Consider the following 22,846-nt stretch of genomic DNA (forward strand, 5'->3'; position numbering starts at 1 on the left):
AATTTCAGTATGTCAAAACTTCACTCATCATAATCTCTCCCATCTCCCCCTACAAAACAAAGACAACAAAATAAATAAAACACTTCCAACGTTGCTTTGCTTCATAAATTACCCCAGACCCTCAGTAAGTCCTTCTTGCTTCCTTCTTTTCCTTCCCTGCCTCTCCTCAACCCCCTTTTCTCCATCTTCCTGCTAGACAAAAACTTATAAAAATGCAAATCTGATCCAGTGACTTCCTCATTTAACACAGGAGCTTCCCACTGCCCTTATAATGAGTCAGCCTTCAGTCCCACATGCGGAGACCTGGTCGCCACAGGCCATCCCTCTCATTACTCTTTCTCTGAGCTGCTCTTCTCCAGCAGCCCTGAAGTCACTTCCATGGCCATCTCCTGCATGCTCTGTCTCATCTCTAGGTCTCTATGTGATGCTGGATTCTCTTCCTTCTTTTCTTCTGTGCTCTCCTCTGTCACTCTCATCCTGATCAATGAGTTAGGCATCGCTTGGTGTTCTTGTAAGTTGCAACATGAAAAAAAGGGGATCTAGAATTTTAATGGCTAAATTTGAGCTGCAAAATTTCATGTTTTCTGTTTACTACAGTGGTCAATATAGCTTCATATTCTTGCCTCCATTCTGTCATAGGTTTTCTCTGGGTCTACAATCAAATGTCCACGTTTGTATGAACTAAGCCATCTTCTGCTGTATGCTGGAGGTCTATGATGGACCTTGCTAGAGTATAGTCATGTTTGGCATATTTCATGATCACAGACATTTTATTTGTTCCAATGAAAATGGATGTCCCCGAGAGAAGATACAATGGTAGGGAATTCATGACTCTAGAAAATAAGTATCATATGATATGTGTGTTGTTGTTTTTTTAATGGGATCTGCTGCTTAGGTCTATGCCATTTTATAATAATTCTCCCATGAAACTCATTAAGCCTGGGTGTCAACTTACTGGGCAATACTATATTTCACCAACAATGGCACTGGAGCCCTAGAAGGCCATTAAAGTGAAATGAATAACTTAATCTCCTCTGCAAAATCAGCCTGGGATTCTAATTCACACTTATCACAGGGTTTGGGGGAGTGGGAACCCCTCTCACTTCTATCCAAATTAACCCAATCAGTAAATGTAATGCTAAGCAATTATATTAGAAAAATCTTTCCAGGAGATCAAATTACATCCAATCAATCCCATATTGGTTTAGATCTCCAGGTCAGTTAGTTCTAGAAGTAATGTGTTATGAATATTTTTGCCATAGTTGGGTCTCTGGGTTTCTGTGGAGCACAAAGGCTACACATAAATGTGTATTAAACAAACACATGAGTTACACTATAGTGAAGAATAACAACTATTTTAAAGCAATCAATAAGGAAAGTATTGAGAAAGAAAAAAAATCCAATTGTGTGGTATTATGAAATCCATATATTTGATCTTCTTCCCAATTTCCTGATATATAGCGCCTAAGTCCTTAGAATCTCTGATGTGAGAACTGTCTTTTGTATCCTAATAAGATGAGTGATGGCTGGGGTTCCCTAGATAGGAAGGAGGCTGGTTGCCAGGGAAACAAAACAGATAGTAGAGAATCAGCCCCAATCCTAGACCTGTGGGGAAGCTAATGATTGAATTGACACACTTATGACCAACGATCTCATCCATTGTTCTAACCTAATGAAACTTCCATATGTAAATAGACAAAAGGACTGAATTGTTGGGGTGGGGTTTCCCAGACAGCAATATAGAAGGTGAAGCACCCAGAAAGGGCATGGAAGTGCCTCATTCTTTCTCCTGGACATATCTCTGCATATCTCGTGCATTTATCTGTATCCTTTCGACTAGCTATTATAATAAATGGGCAAATATATTTCTCTAGCAACTTAATCAAATGTGAGGAGATTATAGGCATTGGGAAAATGGAGGAGAACCGAAAAGGAATAGGCCAGACTTGATCCTCAACAGGCCAGGACTGTTGATTGAGGAACAGCAAGGGGCACAGACCTTCCCGTGGGTTTGGAGGTTGTTCACCTAACTGGATTTTGGGGTGGGCTTATATAGGGCTTAACAAGGAAGTAGAAAACAGAAAATGGGTTATGGTGCCTGGGTGATATCCTTGACCAGTCCCACAGTGGAATATTCCACCTGGGGTTAGGGGCTATTGTTCCTTAGGGACCAAGGGTGGTATCCTTGTTCCAGTCCAGATTGGAACTGACTGCTGACTGGCATGTGATCAAGTTTGTTGTCTTGCTTGATCTTGGGGAATAAGGCAGGAATCATTCCTTCAATAGAAACACTATGATAGTAGATCTGGTTAGTCAGAAGTATATGCTACAACCTGCATGAGCAACAAGCATCTCAGGTCAGAGGTGGTCTCAGGACTGGGCCCTCAACCTGTGAGATCTGTGGCTAGCTCCAGTAGGTGGTATCAGGACTGTGTTAGATTAGAGGACCCCCGTCTGGTGTCTACTGGAGAACTAAGGGTGGGAGGAAGGAAATCCACCCATGTCTGGTAACCCAGAACTGTTCTGTGAGGTGAGAGTATAATAGAACAAACTGAGCTTGTCTCTTCATATAACCATACTCATTGGTAGCTGTAAATTGTATAAAGGAAAAAAAAATAAAGAAACCATTTATGCAGGGCATTGGTGGCTCACACCTATAATGTTAGGTACTCAGGATCCTGAGATCTGAGAATCACAGTTCAAAGCTGGTCCAGGTAGGAAAGTCCATGACACTCTTATCTCCAATAGAGTACTCAGAAAAAGCCAGAAGTGACACTGTGGCTTAAGTGGTAGAGTGCTAGCCTTGAGCAAAAGAAGGTCAGGGACAGTGCCCAGGCCCTGAGTTCAACAAACCCCAGGACCAGAACACACACACACACACACACACACACACGAATTGTAATGAATATATGCAGTGTGCCCAGAGGCCTTTCAAAGCTCATGGCTCAATAGTTCAGTATCTTCACAGTGTCAAATCATAATCATACATAGAAACCCCAATCCAATATCATTTTTCCCACTAAGGTAGTCAATATATTCCACAAATAATAATTTGGCAAATTTATATAGACAGTTTCTGCCTGCCTAAGAAAAATAACCATAACTACCTGGCACTACTCAAAATCTTTGTTAGAAGTCACTATTCAACCAAATCCTATTTGATGTCCCAAGGCATGGCATAATTTAATTGTGAAGGAAAGAAATTCACTTTATTCAGTGTTTGGCATGTCCTTTATGTGCTGCCTGACTTAATAATTTCCCTCCAACTACATTATTGGGAGAAAGGCAGCAGCATTTCAGTTTTACCTGTTAGGCAGTTGAGTCCTAGAGAAAGGCAAAGGATTTTGGCTGATTTCAACGGAGCCAAGATGTGAATTCAGGTTCCTCAAGCTCCCCAGCACATTCCATATTCCTTCAGCTGCCTCTCCTGGCCCCAAACCTGTGCATAAGAAACTCTGATAAGTCCAGAAAACTACTGCTTCTTTAGAGGAACCACACCATATAATGTCAACTGAAATTGAAAACTTCTTTTCTCACTTCCAACAAAGATTATTAAAGCCCAGCAAACATATATTGAGTACTTGCAATGTCCAGAGCCTGTGCGATGTGCTTCCATGTGTCTTTCTTAATTGTTAAAATTTTAAGTGGGACTAATAATATTTCAACCCATAGTACTTTCATGAGAATTAAATTCAGTAACTGTGGAAAGTACATTCACTCCAATTTCTAGTTGGCAATGAATATATATTAGTTGTGGTGATTATGGTGATAATATATAAAATATTCTCATACTATCTGATGGAGGAATATTGTAAAGGAAGTCTCTCCCTCTTCCCACTTCCCTCTTCTTCCTCCTCTTTATTCAAGACCATGTCAGGAATCAGTCACAAAAACAAGATTCAAACAATAGGCTCATTCTGGAGATTTCTGTTGTTCTCATGAGCCAATGTACTCAGTGATAGAGGTACGTAGTTTTTTTTTTTTTTTTTTTTTTTTTTTTGGCCAGTCCTGGGCCTTGGACTCAGGGCCTGAGCACTGTCCCTGGCTTCTTCCTGCTCAAGGCTAGCACTCTGCCACTTGAGCCAAAGCGCCGCTTCTGGCCGTTTTCTGTATATGTGGTGCTGGGGAATCGAACCTAGGGCCTCGTGTATCCGAGGCAGGCACTCTTGCCACTAGGCTATATCCCCAGCCCAGAGGTACGTAGTTTTATGGCTGCAGGTGTAATCCAATACTATCTTACTTTTTATCTGTGCGTATGCCATTACTGGGACATGAACTCAGGGTATGCGCACTGTCCCTTGCTGCCCCTTAGTTTTTTCTGCTCAGTGCTGGAGCTCGTCCACTTGAACCACACCACTACATTTTTGCTGGTTAGTTGAAGATGAGAGTCTCACAGACTTTTCTGACCACAGTAGCCTTGAAGCATGATCCTCAGATCTCAGCCTCCTGAGTAGCTAGGATTACAGGTATAAGACACCTGTATTTGACTGTCTTACTTTTGATTTGTTTCTAGATCTCAGTTTACAAAAGACAATTTAGGGGCTGGGAATATGGCCTAGTGGTAAAGTGCTCATCTCGTATACATGAAGCCCTGGGTTTGATTCCTTAGCATCACTTAAATAGAAAAAGCCATAAGTGGCGCTGTGGCTCAGGTGGCAGAGTGCTAGCCTTGAGAAAAAGAAGCCAGGGACAGTGCTCAGGCCCTGAGTTCAAGCCCCAGGACTGGCAAAAAAAAACAAAACCAAACAACAACAACAAAAAGACAATTTAATGAAGCATGCTTTCTAATGTCTTTTACTCAAAATTGGGGTTGTATTTTTTCATCCTTTCTTTGTTTGAATTTTTTTCTAATTTAAAACACTTAAGGTTTACATTTTGCAAAGGGAGGGCACCTTGCCTCACCTTGCTAAAAGAAAATGAAACCCTATTGCATTTTCCCAAAGCAACATCTCAAAGAAAAGCAGATCCCTGAGCAGATAGTATTAACTACTCACTTCTCTAATCGAGGCCTCTTTTCAGACAATTCTTCTGCTTAATCTCAGCTCTCACCAATAACCCTTTCCTCTTTTTGATCAAGTATTTAATTTGCTTCAAAGATTTTTCTCAGATTCAACTATTACTCAAAGGATTTTCATTTTACCCTAACCCTTTAAATGGCTAAATCTTGAATATCCATTATCTCAAAAAGAGATATTTCTGTTCATCTAAGTAAATAGTTCAAGGATTTGATCATCTTTCCTTGCCTATTACTACTGAAATGAGAAATTATTTGGACATTTCTTTTTCTTTTTGGCCAGTCCTGGGGCTGAATTCAGGGCCTGAGCACTATCCCTGGCTTCTTTTTGCTAAAGGCTAGCACTCTGCCAACTTGAGCCACAGCACTACTTCTGGCCTTTTCTATACATGTGGTACTGAGGAATCGAACCTAGGGCTTCATGTATAAAAGGCAAACATTCTTGCCACTAGGCCATATTCCCAGCCCCAAACAACTTTTTTTTTTTGCCAGTTCTGGGGCTTGAACTCAGGGCCTGAGCACTGTCACTGGCTTCTTTTTGTTCAAGGCTCTACCACTTGAGCTACAGTGCTACTTCTAGCTTTTTCTATATATGTGGTGCTGAGAAATCGAACCCCGAGCTTCATGCATGCTAGGCAAGCACTCTACCACTAGGCCATATTCCCAGCCCTGGAAATTTCTTTAGCTAGGGATTACCTAGGGGAAAAAAAGCAGATAAAATTAAGCATTCATAAAAATCAATCTTAGACAACTCTTAGCTATCTATACTAGTATAGTTCAAACAATAGGCTACTGGAATCAGATAAACTCCCAAACATGATTTTGGCTGTTCTTTGACTTTTTTCACTTAAAAATAAAAGATACGGTTTTCCTGAGTGTTCACAACTCTAATTCTAGCTACTCAGGAGGCTGAGATCTGAGGATTGTAGTTCAAAGCCAGCCAGGGCAGGGAAATCTGTGAGACTCTTATCTCCAATAAACTACCCCCAGAAGGCCTGAAATGACACTGTGGCTCTAGTGGTAGAGCACTAGCCTTGAACAAAAGAAGCTCAGGGAGAGTGCCCAGGCCCTGAATTCAAGCCCCAGAACCAGTGGGCCTTCATGCCCACATGCACGCAGGCATGCATACACACACACACACACACACACACACACACACACACACACACACACATACACACACACACAGATTTAATTTTAGGAAAGCACTTTAAAAATTCACTTTTCAGGTAAGGCTTAGTATTTTTCCCTGGGACAAATTTGGGAGCAAGATTTTCTACCTACAACCTACCTCAGAGCTGAGATTATAAGCACACACTATCCTGGCTAGATTTATTTGTTAAGATGGGGGTGGGAATCTTCCTAACTTTTTGCCTGGGCTGGCCTTGAACTACTATCCTCCCAATTTCTATCTTCTAAACAGCTAGGATTATACTCATGGGCCAGTACACAAATGTCATAATTCTGGATTTAATTTGCATTTCCCTATTAAGTAGTTTTATATATATATCCTTATGTATATATATATCCTTATGTATATATATCCATATATATCCATATATATATATATATATATCCTTAGAGAAATGTCCATTCAAATCCTTTATATGTTTTCTCCTTTCATTGTAAAGTTGTAAGAGCTGTTTTATATCATAGTTACAAGTGCCTGCTTAGATTAATGGAGTTTTTGAAATACTAAAATTTTACAGTTTGATAAACTTTCATTTGAAATGAGTTTACATTTGATATCATATCTAAGACATCTTAGCCTTATCTGAAGTCACAAATATTTTCTCCCAGTTTCATAGTTTTAGCTATTGTTCTTAAGTCTGTGATCCTATCTAGATCTGCAAGATCATCTTGTTATGAGGTAAATTCACTTCTTTGCATCTGAACAATGAATTATTCATTTGGTGAAAACATTTGACATGTTTGTTGAAAATCAATTCACTCTAAATGTAAGCTTTATTCCTGGACTTTGATTCTGTCCGGTGATTTACACACTCACCTTTGCAATATTGTGTTGACTATTGTAAACTTACAATAAAGTTTTATACTTATTAATACAATTCCTCTGTCTTTGTTCTCTTTTCGAGCATTTTGACTTTTCTAGGTCCACTGAATTTCTACAAATGTTAGGACTAATTTGTCAACTTGTTAAAGAAGGGAGAAAGTTGCTCTGATTCTGGTGGGAAAACTTCGGATTTATAAATCAATTGGGGAAATTGCTACCTTAATAATAGAAAGTTCATGGACATGGAATATCTTTCCATTTAGATGTTCTTTAGTGTATTTCATCTATGTAGTGTGTGTGTGTGTCTGTGTTTGTCTGTGTGTGTGTGTGTGTGTGTGTGTGTGTGTGTGCGCGCGAGCGTGCCCGTGCTGGGGTTTGAACTCAGGGACTGGCCTGAGCTTTTCGGCTCAAAGCTGGCTCTACCACTTGAGCCACAGCTTCACTTCTGTCTTTTTGTCTGTTTGTTTTGTTGTTAATTGGAGATAACAGTATTTCAAGCTTTCCTGCTGAAACTGGCTTTGAACTGCAATCCTCAGATCTCAGTTTCCTGAGTAGCTAGGTTTACAGGTGTGAGCCACAGGTGCCCAGCTGTTTTATAGTTTTAAAAGTACATTTTCCATTTCATTTATTAAGTTTATCACTACTTATATTTGTGATTCTATGAGTGAAACTTTTCTTAATTTTATTGTTGTTGCTAATGTATAGAAATCAGTTTTTGTATATAGTTTCCTTCCTTCCTTCCTTCCTTCCTTCCGTCCTTCCTTCCTTCCTTCCTTCCTTCTTTTCTTTCTTTTTTCCTTTCCTTCTTTCTTTATTAGCAATGGAATGTGTATGCTTACTCTATCCTATGACCTTAGAACCTACTTATTTGTTCAAGTAGTCTTTGAGACTTTCCATGTCTAGTACGGTGTGATCTGTAAATGAAATTTTTCTATTCCTTTCCCATCTGAATGTGTTTATTTGCCTTAGAGAAAGGCAAAAGGAACATTCTTGCCTTGCTTCTGTTCTTAGGGGTGAAAGTATTTAGTCTTTGATTAAAATTTCATAACGTGCTGAATGAAATATATATATATATGTATATATAGAGAGAGAGAGATGCTAGATAATGGCTAATGGTAAAGGCAAAATGATTCATATGAATGACAATTAGCCAAGTTGATTCCATCAGTGGATTGTAACCAAGAGAACATGAGGATCTGCAAAAGAAATGATATAAGTAAGACCAGGCTTGTGGCATTCATCAGCATGAAGGACCTCTTTTCAAGTAGAGAGGAAGTGCTAGCTTACTGAGAGCTGGGAAATACAGGCTCCCTGAACTGGCATTACCTGTGTGGAAAATGTTGTTGGAAGGGCTGAAGCAGGATGTAGACATGCATTAAGGGAGGACAAATCCCTTCAGCGTGAAAGTAAAGCTTGAAATATTACATTAGTCAAGTGTACCCGCTGCCCTACCCATTAAATATTCATGCTAAAATCCATGTCAATCAACAGGAACAACCTTGTCCCACACAGATGTATGAGAGAGGCTGCATAGGTTATTCAGTGAATTGTAAGGGGGGAAGGGTTTTGAGTTTTGTTGCCTACAGTGATGCCAAAACATTCAGTTTGGAAGGTTAAAGTGCACTTTTCTTGCATATCCTTTGGTAGAATGTATCTGGATCTTAGTTATGATTCTTGATTCATCGGAATCAGTTGTGAGCCTTGTTGAAATGCAGATTTCTGTGTTTCACAGTTACAGTTCTTCCTCCTTCCCATCAATGGATGAGGGTGAGATTTGGGGGAAAGAATGGAACAGGAAGGGATTTTGACATATATGTCCTTCAAACTCTCCCTCCTTCTTTTTAAAGCAACACTGTAATAATGAACAGCTCAGACTTGTAAGACAGACTATTTGGCTGCATGACTTCAGAAGTATAACCTGACCCATAAGGGCTTAACCTTTTTCTCCTGAGAAATGGTGATAATAATAAACTCTATATCTTTAGAGGTCTATAGTGAGAATTGAACAAGATAATGAAGCTCTTAAGAAATGGTAGTGATCATCACCTAGAATTAGAGCCAAGATAAATTATCCGACCAATAATGGCTGCCAAGTACATTAGCAGACACCTCAAACCTTGCCCCTACTCCACCTCACCCCACTACAAACTTGGATGTAGCAAAGGGTTAAATTGCCCTCCAGGGGCTTTGGCTGGGTGTGGAGGCTGGCATAGGATGCCAGGCTTCCCACAGAGGGGCAATGACTTTGTCGATGGGGCTGTGTGAGGTCCAGTGCCTTGAGCCCTGGTCTGCCCTGCAGAAGCCTGGCCACAGGAGTCTGTTTGACCCAGCTTTCTCTCACTTTGCCTTTGTGGTGAGGATCTGCAGAGAAGGTCAGCGGTCCAGGAAGCCATGCTGTGGGAAGGAAAGCACACTGACCCAGTTTCCTGTCCCAGTCTCCCGCTGGTAAGCTGAGAGATTTTACACATGTCAGGTCATTTCTGCCAATTTTAGTTTCTTATTTAATCTCTCCAAATAAGGGCAGATCAGATATTGGGAAGCAGGCATTGTGGTTTAGCACTTGGCCATATGGCCTCCCTTTGGATTCACACAGGAGTATGAATTCCACAAAACCAGAATTCTGTCCTAATTCGTGGGTGAGCCAAGAGACAGTAAAACAGTGAACAAATCTATCAAAGCCACAAGGTTACTGTGGAACTCCAGAATGGCTCTTGTCTGGTGTTCCATTAACTACATTGCTTAACCCTTGACGGACCTCTGAGACCTCTGAGAGGGCTATACCAGATTACGGATGTGGCTATGCAAGCTGTGTGTGCAGTGGGATTTGAAAGCAACAGGCCCACATCCTTATCAGCCAAATACTGATAGTTTGGGCTGACGTGCTACTTACTGAATCTCAAAAAGAATACTCAGTCATAAGGGTTTATTTAGCATACTGACAGGTCTTGAACATATTATACAGTTAAGGTTTGTTTTCATCATCATGTTCATTGTCATCATCTTTATAAACAATATCATTGATGATATTGTCCTTCAATACTATGCACGGGGGGCCCTCGTATGGTACTTTCTTTACACTTGTATTTATTTCCCCCAGCCTTTAGGAAGGATTCAAAAAATACCTATGAGTCAGGCACTAGTGGCTCAGACCTGTCATCCTAACTACTCCGGAGGCTGAGATCTGAGGATTGCAGTTCAAAGCTAGCCCAGGCAGGAAAGCCTGTGACACTCTATGTCCAATTAGGCACCAGAAAACCAGAAATGGAGTTATGCTTCAAGTGGTAGAGCACTAGCCTTGAGCTAAAGAGCTCAGGGACAGTGCCCAGGTCCTCACAACTGACAAAAACCAAACCAAACATCCAAAACTATGAGCTTGCAGCTTGCAGTTAAGAGAAAGCCAAGTTGCAATGATTTTGGTTGTGCCAAATCCAGGCTTATCCAATACTTTCATTATGGTGCCGTACTTCTATCCCAAGAAGCTCAAGGTCAGGTACCTAGGTACAACAATAGTGAGGTTGACACCTAGTTCACCCTAGTCCTCAAGATCAGCCCTCTAGGTCTGTCATCAAAACAAGTTGGTTATGACATTCATCAAGGACAATGCTGACTAGAAGGGTCTAAGGAATACAGTTAAACTTAGCAGTCAGAACAAATGGACCTAGATGTTGATACCTTCTAGCTCAGCCCTAGCCATCAAAACCCTTAAGGAGCCACCAGAAAGCAGAAAGAGGGGTTCTAGTTTCCATGGCCTGCCTTGGGGGAGCCACGGGAATAGGAGAAAGTAGGTCAGGAAATCAGAAAGAGATTGGGTTTCTGATTGTTCACCTTAGAGTTTCCTTTTAACTTTACAATGATGAGAAAGCAGCATGCATTCGATAGAAATTGTACTTCAAACTTTGAATTTTAATCTGTCTCCAGGTTAGCTAGTGATACTCAGTATGACACGTTCTCATGATGTCCCAGGGTAGGACAATATAAACATTCTGACTACATTTAAGACAGGTTATGCTTGAAAGAATATGTCCCATTCATCCCAGGGGACCATGCAGAGATAGTCAGAGACAGGAGAAGTTTTGTAAGGAGGTTTATTAGTGGGGCCATACTTGAGCAACATGGAGGCTGCAACTTATCCAGGTGGTAACTTACTTACATAGCTCTGGGGCTAAAGGGGAGGTAGGTAGGTCTGAATGGTGAGTGGGAGTGGCCCATTACAGCTCTAGGGGAGGGAGTTTAGGTATGGGTGGATCTGGGGGCTAATGGGAGAAGCTGAGGACCTGAGGAGGGGGAAGTGCTAACAAGGCTAAACTATGAAATCAAATGGCATTAAAGGAATTTCTGATGTGGTATTTTTTATTTATGATAGCATGTAATCTCATCCTAAATATAGTACCATCCTGTGTTCAGCATGCCAAAGTACTGTGGGATACTGTTTTTCTATTTATGTTGAGACAGGGTCTTGCTAAATTGCTTAGTTTGGCCTTAAGCTTGCTACATCATGGCCCAGACTGATCTTGAACTCTATCCTCCTACCTCTTCCTCAGCTTTCCCAGTAATGGGATTACTGGTGAGCACCCATACACCTTGCTATTGTTTTGTGAGCCCCAGCAATAATCGTTTTGTTTTCATTTGTGAAATATTTGTATAGGCCCTTGGCAACTGTACCTGTAATGTCTCATTCAATATTCTGTAAAAGATAAACCATGAACAATGAAGCAAAGAATCTAGTCTGGGCAGTTGGTTGTGCTGGCTAACAAAACATGACACCCTAATAGAGGAACTTTTCAATTGAGAGGCAATTTGGAATCTTGGAAAGCTTTTAAACTACAAACTTACCAGGGCTCTGGTGGCTCACACCTATAATCCTAGCTACTCAAGAAGATGAGATTTGAGGATTGTGCTTCAAAGCTAGCACAGGTAGGAAAGTCCATGAGACTCTTATCTTCAATAAACTACTCCATAAAAGCCATAAGTGGAGCTGTGGCTCAAGTGAGAAAGGACTAGCCTTGAGCAAAAAGGCTCAGGGACAGCACCCAGGGCCTGAGTTCAAGACCCAAGGGCGTAGATTCAAAGTTGGAGGACTTATTTCTAATTCACAGGACTCAGCAAAGCTGATTTTTTTTTTTTTTTTTTTTTTTTTTTTTGCCAGTCCTGGGCCTTGGACTCAGGGCCTGAGCACTGTCCCTGGCTTCCTTTTGCTCAAGGCTAGCACTCTGCCACTTGAGCCACAGCGCCACTTCTGGTCGTTTTTTATATATGTGGTGCTGGGGAATAGAACCCAGGGCTTCATGTACACGAGGCAAGCACTCTTGCCACTAGGCCATATTCCCAGCCCATCAGCAACACATCTTTGAAGTTACCTTTAATGCTAGGAGATATCTCAATACCCTCTCTTTTTTATTGTGCCTTTTAAAAAGTCAACATGTTCTTCCTGTTGGCTTATTCATTGGTCTGGGTTTCCTCTCAATTCAACTCCTTTCTTCCTTTCCCTCTTTCTTCTTTTCCTTCCATTCCTTCCTTCCTTCCTTCCTTCCTTCCTTCCTTGCTTGCTTCCTTCCTTCCTTGCTTGCTTCCTTCCTTCCTTCCTTCTTTCCTTCCTTCCTTCTTTCCTTCCTTCCTTCCTTCCTTCCTTCCTTCCTTCCTTCCTTCCTTCCTTCCTTCCTATCTCTCTTCTTTCTTTCTTAAGCCTTGAACTCTGTCCCTGGTTGCTGTTCCTAAGCTCCTTTTGCTCAAGGCTAGAACTCTACTACTTGAGCTACAGCACCACTTCTGGCTTTTTGTGTGATTAATTGAAGATAAGAGTCTCATAGACTTTTGTCCCAAGACTGGCTTCAAACTGTGCTCCTAAGATCTCAGCATCCTGAATAGTTAGGATTACAGGCATGAGCAGCACCTGGCTTCTATTCAACTTCTTAATCTCCTCTGAGGTTTTGCCACATTTGCTACCTCCCCCACTGCCCTGTTGCCTCATGTCCTGCTTTGTCCTGATGGCTCTCCACCAAGTGCCTACAGTCTCTCTAGGGTTCTATTCTCTCTTGTTTCTGGTTGGACAGGGACCAAAGATGTGCAGCAGTTTCTCTGAAGGGGAAACATTTCAAATCACATGCAACCTCTGACCACCACCTAGAACAGCTACCCTCAGAATTTGCAGGTACTGCAGATGTGTTTGTCAACAAAATTCCTTGACGTTAACAGGTTTCATCAAAGTATGCTCCTATGATATTATGCTCCTATGAAATCCTATGGTAAGCCAATTCCTGAGGCAGGTAGATATAACACTTAGAAGTCCTGATTGCACTAAGGAAAGTGGAAATAGATAAGAGGAGGACAGACAGATGGTCCTAAAAACTCACAGCTGCCCTGTGAGATAGACGTAGCTATTCTTGTTTATATAAAGATGCTGGGATTTAGAGAATTTAAATGCTTTGGCTTAGGTGAAGACATAAATGAGAGGATCGGGACTAGAATCTACTCTTTGAAACTGACTTCAAAACCCATTGCTCTTTGCATCATTACTGGCAATATATGTCTTTTGTGACCTTCACAGATAATCTCAGATATCTAGAAAGACATATGTCTAGAATCCCAAGACTGAATGAATTTTTAGGGATGAAATCTTCCCTACTCTGGGATTTCATTTTGGTCATTTGTAGTAGTTGAGAGCCCACACCAAAGCATGTAACTGATTCCTAGGCAAGTATGATTTCAAACAAAGATTGAAGGGGGAATGAAGAAGTTGAAGTAAACCCCATTTTCAGGCAGCCTCTGTTTTGTTGTCTGAGCAAACCCACGGCAAGCTTATTAGGGCCCAGCTGGTCAAGAACTCTAACCACCTGGGAATGCTTAACTCTAACCACCCCTAGAATGCCTCGAACTCTGAGCCAATCATATTTGTACCCGTAATCTTGCTTGCTTAAACACCTGGTTGCTGTAACTTTGTCTTTTGCATTTATATGCTCTGAGCAATCGCAGCTCAAGGCTGCCTCCTAACTTCCACTGTGTCGGTGGGTAGGCCAAGGCCCCGAGCTGCGACTCACTTTAATAAAGTCTTGCCTTGCTTTTGCATTTCGGAATGTCTGAGTCTCGGTGGCCTTCTTGGTGGTCGTTTCGCGACTTGGCATAACATTTGGGGGCTCGTCCGGGATAGCCCCAGAGACCCCCCCCCACCCCCGCCCAGACCCCAGACTTTGAAGGTAAGAAAACAGCCCTGTTCATTTGTCTTGTAATGTGTCTGTTTGTCTGTTTTGCTTTTGCTTATTTCTTGAAGGGGTTGTCGAAGCGAATGCGCTTACTCGGCAATCCTGGGGAGACTGGGGGATGCCCCAGACTCTCCACCCTTGAAGTGGGACCCCTGGAGCTCTGCCTTCAACGTCTCCAACTCGTAGCTTTTCTTGTTCTTGTTCTTGCCTGTGTGTTTTCCTCCTTTTGTATTGTTATAATTGTTTTGTTTTTTGTAGCCTTTTGGACTGAACATCTGATCAGAGCTATGGGTAACGTTCTATCATGGGAACCTCCATCTAGCCCCCTAGTTTGAGTATGATGCAAAATTAAATTTAAGTTTAAATTCAAATGGTCATCAAGTTTGAGCATTACCAAATGTTTTAAAAGAACAGGAACTATAGTTTTAAAAATTTGTCTAATTAAAAAAAATCAGAGCTAAGTGTCAGAAATTTGTATGTAAAGGTTTATCACTGTTTAAAAAAAAAAAGAGAGAGAGAGGCTCTTTTGAAACAAGCAGCCCGTAGGCAAAGGGCGGCACCTGGTTTCAGAATGCCTGTAAGCTTCAGAGTTTTTCCAATGCAGATAAAAGCCAAAGTGTTAGTGTTAAAGCAGAGGTTAGTAAAAAAGGCTTTGGAAATCAAGAATACATTTCTAGATAAGAAATTTGAAATTTGGAAGTAAAATTGTCCTAAATGATTATTGCAAAGTGAGAAAAGGAGAATTATGGCTACCAAAATGTTTAATTGCCATTCCAGTTTCTTTGTAGGTTTTTTGTAACAGTTTCCAGCAGGCCCACAGAGAAGCACAGGTGATTCCTACAAGTTTCTCAAGATCTAATACTGGCCCTTAATAAGTTCCAGGTAAGAGCATGCTTAAAAACTACTTCTGTGTGGACCACCTTGTTGCTTTTAATTGGAGTAAAGTGGCCTCTTGTAAGACTCATTGATCTGAAATCTGTGGTTTGAAGCCAACCCCGGGCAGAGAAAGGTCCCTGTGAGAGACTTGTCTAATCAGCCAGCAGCGTGCTGGGAACGGAGTTGTGTGGAGCTCAAAAGTGGTAGGGTGCTAGTCTTGAGCTGGAGAGCTGAGGGACAGTACTCAGGCCCTGAGTCCAAGTCCAGTGAAAAGTCACTCCTCCTGGGACGAAAGTGGTGGAGCATCCAGAGGCAGTAAGCCACTGCTTGAATAGCAGAGATGGTGTCAGATCCTAGAGTCACTCCTGTTTGGCCTTTCAAAAGTTAATCAAAGCCGGGAAATCCTAGAAGAATAGTTCATAAGCATGCCTTTCTAATACCCATGTCTGCCTATTGGGCAGGAACTTGCCAGTCATCTGTGATAGTGGGTAGTAAGGGTAAGTGTCAAATGAGAGGATAGTTTAAAATCCCAACTCCCGCATCTACTCAAAGCCCTGACTGGCAGTGAGAATTTTAAGCTGATACATCTGTTCAGGAAAGAAAGCTTGTAGACCTAAGATTGTGTCCTTACTGAGATCTGTTAAAGGCCTGCAAAAGTAATGTAGGCATTTTTTAGGTCATCAGAGATCAGTTCCCTAGCCAGTCAGGAAAAAGCTTTTACAAACTAGAATGTTAAAAGGCTACACTGCGATAGCCCAAAAAGAAGTCTGTATAGTTGAAAGTTAAAATGTTGAATGTTATTTCCAGTTTGGAGTAAAGCTCCTAATGGACATCTGATCCTGCAGCCCCTTGGTAAAGTAGACTAAGGTTATAGGTTCTTGGCTAGGTAAGGTCAATGTCCCTGAGTCAGCATGAAGAAGTTATAGAAGGTGGATGATCTTCGCCCATCAGCCACCCATTTTAGGACCAAGGGACCAGAGTTGTTTTTGGGAAGATGAGGCAGGATAAACCAGAGGCATGGAAAACAGAGGTAACAGTATAGACTGCACCTGTGAGAAATGGTTACAGGCCAAGCCGCCTATGTTGGTTAAAAAAAGAAAAATCCTAGCCATATTGGAAATATCTGATTTAAACTTACTGCCCTGGCAAAATGACCCAAGGGCCATTGATTGCCTAAAGCTGTCTTGACTTTCAGTAATGTGCCAGCCTGCAAGAGCTAGTGTGCTTAAGAAGGAATCAGGAAAATACTAGGAAATTTGACTAAAGTTAGGCTTTAGGTTAACTTAGGTTAAGCTCCTCTAACCAGTCTATGGAGAAAGTTGCAGGTAACCCAGAAGGTGTGACATTCTACTGGAACCACTGGGAGCCACTGCTGCCTGACACCACGGCCCCTGCCCATTGCATTTGAGTGAGGATCAATGGAGAGTCAACAGTCATCTGGAAGAATCTACATCTTCAGATCAGACTCTTATCATACGCAGCTGGTTTCTGCTGGAAAGTGCTTTGGATCTGCTAACTAGCTCTATTAAGAAAATTGGATATTATAAGAAATTTTCAAGCAGACTGGCCTGCTGCTAAATTCAAAGCATGTATGACAGGCTGGAGAGTCACTTCGAGGCAATGCCTGGGGTGGAGGTATGTACAAGAGTATTAACATGTGTCCAGATGGATTAGGGTGTGACCTCAGAGAAGAGGGGGAGGTAACTGCCATCAGGTGTGCCAGGTACCAAGGTAACTGGACAGAGATTTAAACTGGCTGGGGGCATCTTCATGGAGCCCTCCTGGTGGTGGATCTTGCAGATGCCACTGGCCAACCTTAGGCACTTGGAGGAACTGGAAACTGGAGAATTCCACTCTAGAATAGTTGGCTCATGATATAGAATATAGATATAGAATAGTTGGCTCTGGTCTGGCTTCTTAGGAGCAGCAGTCCCACTGGACTGACCGTCGCCCCCTCTTTGTCTTCCCCAACAGCCTGTGGAGTCACAGTAAATTGCCTTGATGTAGTTGAGATAAACCGGAAAATGTAGACAGTTTAAAATTCTAGCAGCAAAGAAGCCTCAGGAAATGTAAAGAGGAAGGTTAGTATAGAAAACCTTGGAGAAAGGGATAGAGAAATGGTTTCCTCTGGATAAGAAAGGGATTTAAAAAGTAAATTGTCACAGAATGTTCCAGTAAGTCACTGATGGTGTGAGGAAGTAGAAGATGGTGTGAGTGGGGATATGTTAAATTTTATAAGACACAGATTATAAAACTGTATAAGGAAAGACTTTAGAGAGAGAAAACAAAAATGTTTCCTTTAGATTAAAAGGTTTTGGCACGTTAAAGGTGAGAAAGACAATCCCTAGAAAGTGAGTATGTAACAAATAGTATCAGTATGTCTTAAAATTAGAGTATATGAGTGAAGTTGGTATGTAATCAAATTGGCTATAATATAAATAGGGTCAGAATTGGGGCTTTGGTGTAAAACTATGTTTATCTGTACCTGTATCTGCAGGGCTAAGGGACTTGTGTGATGTCATCTAAATGTTATTCCTAACTTGTAATTGCATTTGTTATGAGCTTTTATCGCCCCCTCAGAGCCCTATAGCAAGCCCACCAAGAGATCTGGCTCAAGCTAAAGGCCCTTTATGAGACTGTACCTCCTCCTGAGCTACACCTCTACCAACTGAGTAAAGCGCCACCACAACTTATGGTATTGCGGGCACAATACCAATCTATCCCTACTGATTCTCAGTCAGAATCAAACTAATAAGCAAGGAGAACCACGATGGGTTTTCAAGTTACCTATCAGAAGGGGGGAGTGAAGGGGGGATGAAGAAGTTGAAGTAAACCCCATTTTTAGGCAGCCCCCGTTTTGTTGTCTGAGCAAACCCAGGGCAAGCTTATTAGGGCCCAGCTGGTCAAGAACTCTAACCACCTGGGAATGCTTAACTCTAACCACCCCTAGAGTGCCTCGAACCCTGAGCCGATCAGATTTGTACCCGTAATCTTGCTTGCTTAAATACCCGATTGCTGTAACTTTGTCTTTTGCGTTTATATGCTCTGTGCAATCGCAGCTCAAGGCTTCCTCCTAACCTCCGCTGTGTAGGTGGGTAGGCCAAGGCCCCGAGCTGCGACTCACTTTAATAAAGTCTTGCCTTGCTTTTGCATTTTGGAATGTCTGAGTCTCGGTGGCCTTCTTGGTGGTCGTTTCGTGACTTGGCATAACAAGATCAGCTATCAGTTAAAATAAAAATGTGGTATGGCAAGAGAAATAGGTGAAGAAACCAGAAAATTATATATATACATATGTATGTATACATATACATATACATATATATGTACACTTTTTTAATTTTTTTTTTTTTTGGCCAGTCCTGGGCCTTGGACTCAGGGCCTGAGCACTGTCCCTGGCTTCCTTTTGTTCAAGGCTAGCACTCTGCCACTTGAGCCACAGCACCACTTCTGGCCGTTTTCTGTATATGTGGTGCTGGGGAATCGAACCCAGGGCCTCATGTATATGAGGCAAGCTCTCTTGCCACTAGGCCATATCCCCAGCCCCCACTTTTTTAATTTTAATTTTTGTTGGTCATGGTGAAGCAGGAGGGCTGAAGAGAAAATTAGGTACAGCCAGCTTAAAACAAATACAGCAGATATTCCTTCATATACTTTCTTTAAGATTAAGAAAACAAAGTTATTTAGGGGAAAATGAAACAGGCTAACTTAAGAAAACTGAGGCCTGGTGAGGGCAACTCAGAAACATGGTATTTAGAAACATAAAAGTGCCATCATTGCTTCAAAGAGAGATAACAGGATGCTTGCCTTCCGGAGGAAGAAAATGCTTCCCCAAAAACTTAAGCACTGTCCTTATCTCAAGGATAAGGATCTATTTATCTGTTTTATCGCAGGATGCATTCTTTCCTGGAAACCCAGAAAGTAACTGGTGTGATTGGAGCTAAGACAAAGCACTGATCTTTGCATAACTTTGAAGCCAGACACGCCCCCCACCACCACCTTTGCCCTAGAAAGACCCCAACAGTCCTAGGAACTGGGCCTCTCTGCCTCCCTCCCTCCCTCCCTCCCTCCCTCCCTTCCTCCCTTCCTCCCTCCCTCTCTCCCCCCTCCACTTTCCTCCCTCCTCTCCCGCATCTCCCTGTGAGCACCTGCACCCTTGTTAATGTGCCCCTGCCCCCCTGCTTGTCTGTGTTTGTCTGTGTGCCTGCTTGTTTACTTAATAAATCTCTGCCAAGTTTTCTTACCATCGTGACTTGTCCAGAAATTCTTATTCTGCAATTGAAGTCAAGGACCCTAAGTGAAGACTTCCTACATTTAATGGAAATTTTCACCTCTGTCTGGTGGCTCTGGGGCCTGGGCGCTGTCCCTAAGTGCTTGTGCTCAAGGCTAGTGCTGTACCACTTTGAGCCACAGCTCCACTTCTGGCTTTTTAGTGGTTAATTGAAGATAATAGTCGCACAGATTTTCCTGCCAGGGCTGCCTTTGAACCACAATCTTCTAAGTAGCTAGGATGACAGCACTGGGCCATTTTGATTTTTATAAAGGTTTTTGACAATAAAACCTGTTTCTGTTCTATACTGGAGGTTGGCATATACAGTTTACCATCTATCAGGACAATCTTTGTGTGTGGCTGGGGTATAACTCAATGATATAACAGTGTACTTAAGTGTGCTCATGGCTCTAACTTCCATCCTCAACAATCACTCCTAGAATCAAATTAAATACTAGTTGCTTTCTAGGTTTATGTAACAACAAATGAAAAATGTGGAGCAGAGAAGAGGTTTCAAGTGAGAGAAAAGGAAGGGCTAACTAAAGGGTAATATTGCACTGAGCTTTTAGTAAATAATCCATAATAATCCATAGGAAACAAAAATAATGCCACAGTTATCCAATGCCCTAAGGTTCTTGCTTTTAATCTCCTTTTTCTTTTAAAAAGTTATTTATTCCATATGCATGAGTCCCTTTCCACTGTTCACAGCTCCCTCTTCCTCTACCCCTCCCCGATGCTGGTGATTCATGATTTAGTATAATACCTATCTGCCTCACAGAAATTTTTTTAAGCAAAATCTTGTCCCTCTTTTTTTGTTCTTTTAGCAAAAGTCCCCCACACTCCTCACTCACACACCTCTTGTTTCAATTATTTTATAAACAGAGAAATTCTATATTGTAGCTGTCCTTCCTAAGCATACCAAATCTAGGCTTTGTTCCTAAATTCACTCCTCCTGAAGCTCAAGTGTATAGGAAGTGTGGTTGGCCCTGAGCTGGCATTTTGTAAATCAATCTTTTTGAGAGCTTTATCTACCTGTGAAGCCTTTTCAAAAGTCTTCCCAATTCTGGATCAGCCCCAGGAAGCAGACTATCAGAGAGGCTCCACAGATGCTTTGTTTTCCCCTTCTTTCAGCCTGCTTGCATGAATATTGGCCATGATATTTGCAAAGAGGGGATTAAAGCCTGACTGCAACACTAAAAGACGATAGAAACAAGAAAACAAAACGGATGGGTGCCATGAGCAGAGGCTAAAGTCAGAGCACCTAAGCCATTTTGATAAAAAGCAAAAGAGCTTGAGCTTCTTTCTCTGTTTTCTAAATAGAACAGATTCCATGTTCTGGCCACATCTTCCATCCACGGCTTCTGGATTCCCAGGTATATTGATCGGGAACAAACATGTGCAGGTGCTGAGGAAAAGTATTTGCCTCTCAAAAGAAAAAGATCAGCTACAGTCCTGAAGGAGGTGAAGTCACCAAGAGATGCTTTGTCTTGAGACTCAGTATGTATGATTTTTGAATAAGCTGTCCAAGACACCCCCCCCCCCGCCCCCCGCCGCACCGCCATTAACTTAGGAGACTTGGTCATCCAGGACTGTTATACTCTTTCTACTGTGGAGGCTCCAAGAAAAAAAAAAAAAGTGTGAGGGCCAGAGTTGCACAGCTCTGAAACAACTGATGATGCTGGGAAAGTGGAGGCTGGGATGAGCCTTTGGATATATAGGAGAGCAGTGTGGAGAGTGTTTGCCATTCAGCAGTGTTTCCAAGGTTTGCCTGGCCTCTTGCCAAACAGGAGGCCACCTCCATCCCCAGGAGGCTCCCTTAAAATGCAAAAGCCCCAGTTCTCCTGAATCTGTCTCAGGGGGGTGGCCCAGGACTCAGCTGTTCTCATTCACCTGGAAGTTTGGAAATCATTGTTTTGAACTGGTGGAGCCAGTCTTGCCTGTTTCAACTAGGAGTCCTTGGTTGTAAGGAATGAATCCATTAACCACAGCCTGTTTCCTGTGGGTGCCTGCTTCTGCTTTGTCTCTCTATAGAATGTGTCAGCAGAAGGTAGACACTCTGAGATTCTGGATTCTGCCCAAATCCTTTTATACCTGTCCTTCTCTATCTCTTTCTTTCTTGCTATACCACTGTAAGAAGTGGTTTGTAGACAATTTATACCTATATTGTGTATATATATAATATTAGTTATAATATATCAGGTATGGATATTAGGTGTTAGGTCCTCTCCTTGAGGGCTACAAGCAGATGCCCCCACCTCATTAAGTCTCCACCCAGTTACCTGGGTAACCTGCAGACCTGGAGGCAGTTACCTCCCCTTTCCCTGAGGTCACTTCCTAATCCACCTGGCCACACCCCTTGCCCCTGCCCTAAATAAAGCAGGGCTGGGTGGGGGTCTCTCTTTCTCTCTCCCTTCTCTCCGGCCATGGATCATCTTGGCCACAAGCCAGCAGTTCGGTAATAAACTTTCTCTCCTGCCTGAATACCGCCTGGCGTTCTCCTTTAACGGCTACCTACTTTAAAAACCTAACATTAGGTATATGTAGAATTTATGTGTATATAAAGAATACATAATGTGTATATATATTATATATATATATCATCAAAAATAGAGCAAACAAAACTAAAAGATCTTTTAGTCATTACTATAGGGCTATCTACTTTGTTTTTTTCAGTACATTGAAAAGATAGCAATTTTCTACTAATACTATGGCTATAAAGGAAAATCATTTTATCATTAATATTAAAAAAGGAGGAAGGATATATGATCTGATTTAATAAGTTCACTATATTATCCTTATTTTTTTGTTATGTTACCATTTTCTAAGAACTGCTGGTGTAGAATGCCAAAGGCAACGAGAATGGATTCCTTAGAATGGATTGAATGAGAAGAAGACAATGAGCAACAGAGAGCAAGCACCGTTTTTCTGTGGGGAGTGGAGAGGTTATTTCAGGAGCAAGATCCAGAATGTTAAATCAGAATTTGAGCCCTCTGCAATCATTTGCAACAGGTGAGATTGGAGGATCAGAGGAGGGTGGTATGCATGTGGTGCTGGAAGACAGTGAACCTGTTGAATCTTGCAGAGTCTTTTTGGAGAGATGATCTGAAGACAGAGAAGGTTTTAGTAGCAATGATCAGAATTTTATCTAGTTTTTTTTTTTTTTTAATTTTACTGGGGCGGGGACTCGGCCTGAGCATTGTCCCTGCCTTCTTTTTGCTCAAGGCTAGTACTCTACCTCTTGCCACTTCCAGCTTTTTTTCTGTATATGTGGTGCTGAGGAATCGAACTCAGGGCTTCATGTATGGGAGGTGAGCACTTTACCACTAGGCCATATTCCCAGCCCCTGATCAGAATTGATCATCATGTATTAGGCTATGTGTTAGTGAGTACCTGAGAGAAACAACTTTAAGGGAAGAAAGGTTTTGTTTTTTTTTTTGGCCAGTCCTGGGTCTTGGACTCAGGGCCTGAGCACTGTCCCT

At 41.9% G+C, this 22,846-nt stretch overlaps 1 long non-coding RNA gene across 1 annotated transcript; it reads left to right on the forward strand.

The window, feature by feature from the left end:
* The first annotated feature begins 1,907 nt into the window (after window positions 1–1,907).
* On the forward strand, window positions 1,908–8,807 carry LOC125355413. Its single transcript, XR_007211658.1, has 3 exons — window positions 1,908–2,020; window positions 8,583–8,591; window positions 8,795–8,807. It is a non-coding gene; the product is annotated as an uncharacterized LOC125355413 (long non-coding RNA).
* The last annotated feature ends 14,039 nt before the right edge of the window (window positions 8,808–22,846 follow it).

Source organism: Perognathus longimembris, chromosome 7 (assembly GCF_023159225.1).
Source record: "Perognathus longimembris pacificus isolate PPM17 chromosome 7, ASM2315922v1, whole genome shotgun sequence".
NCBI classification, from domain to species: Eukaryota; Metazoa; Chordata; class Mammalia; order Rodentia; family Heteromyidae; genus Perognathus; species Perognathus longimembris.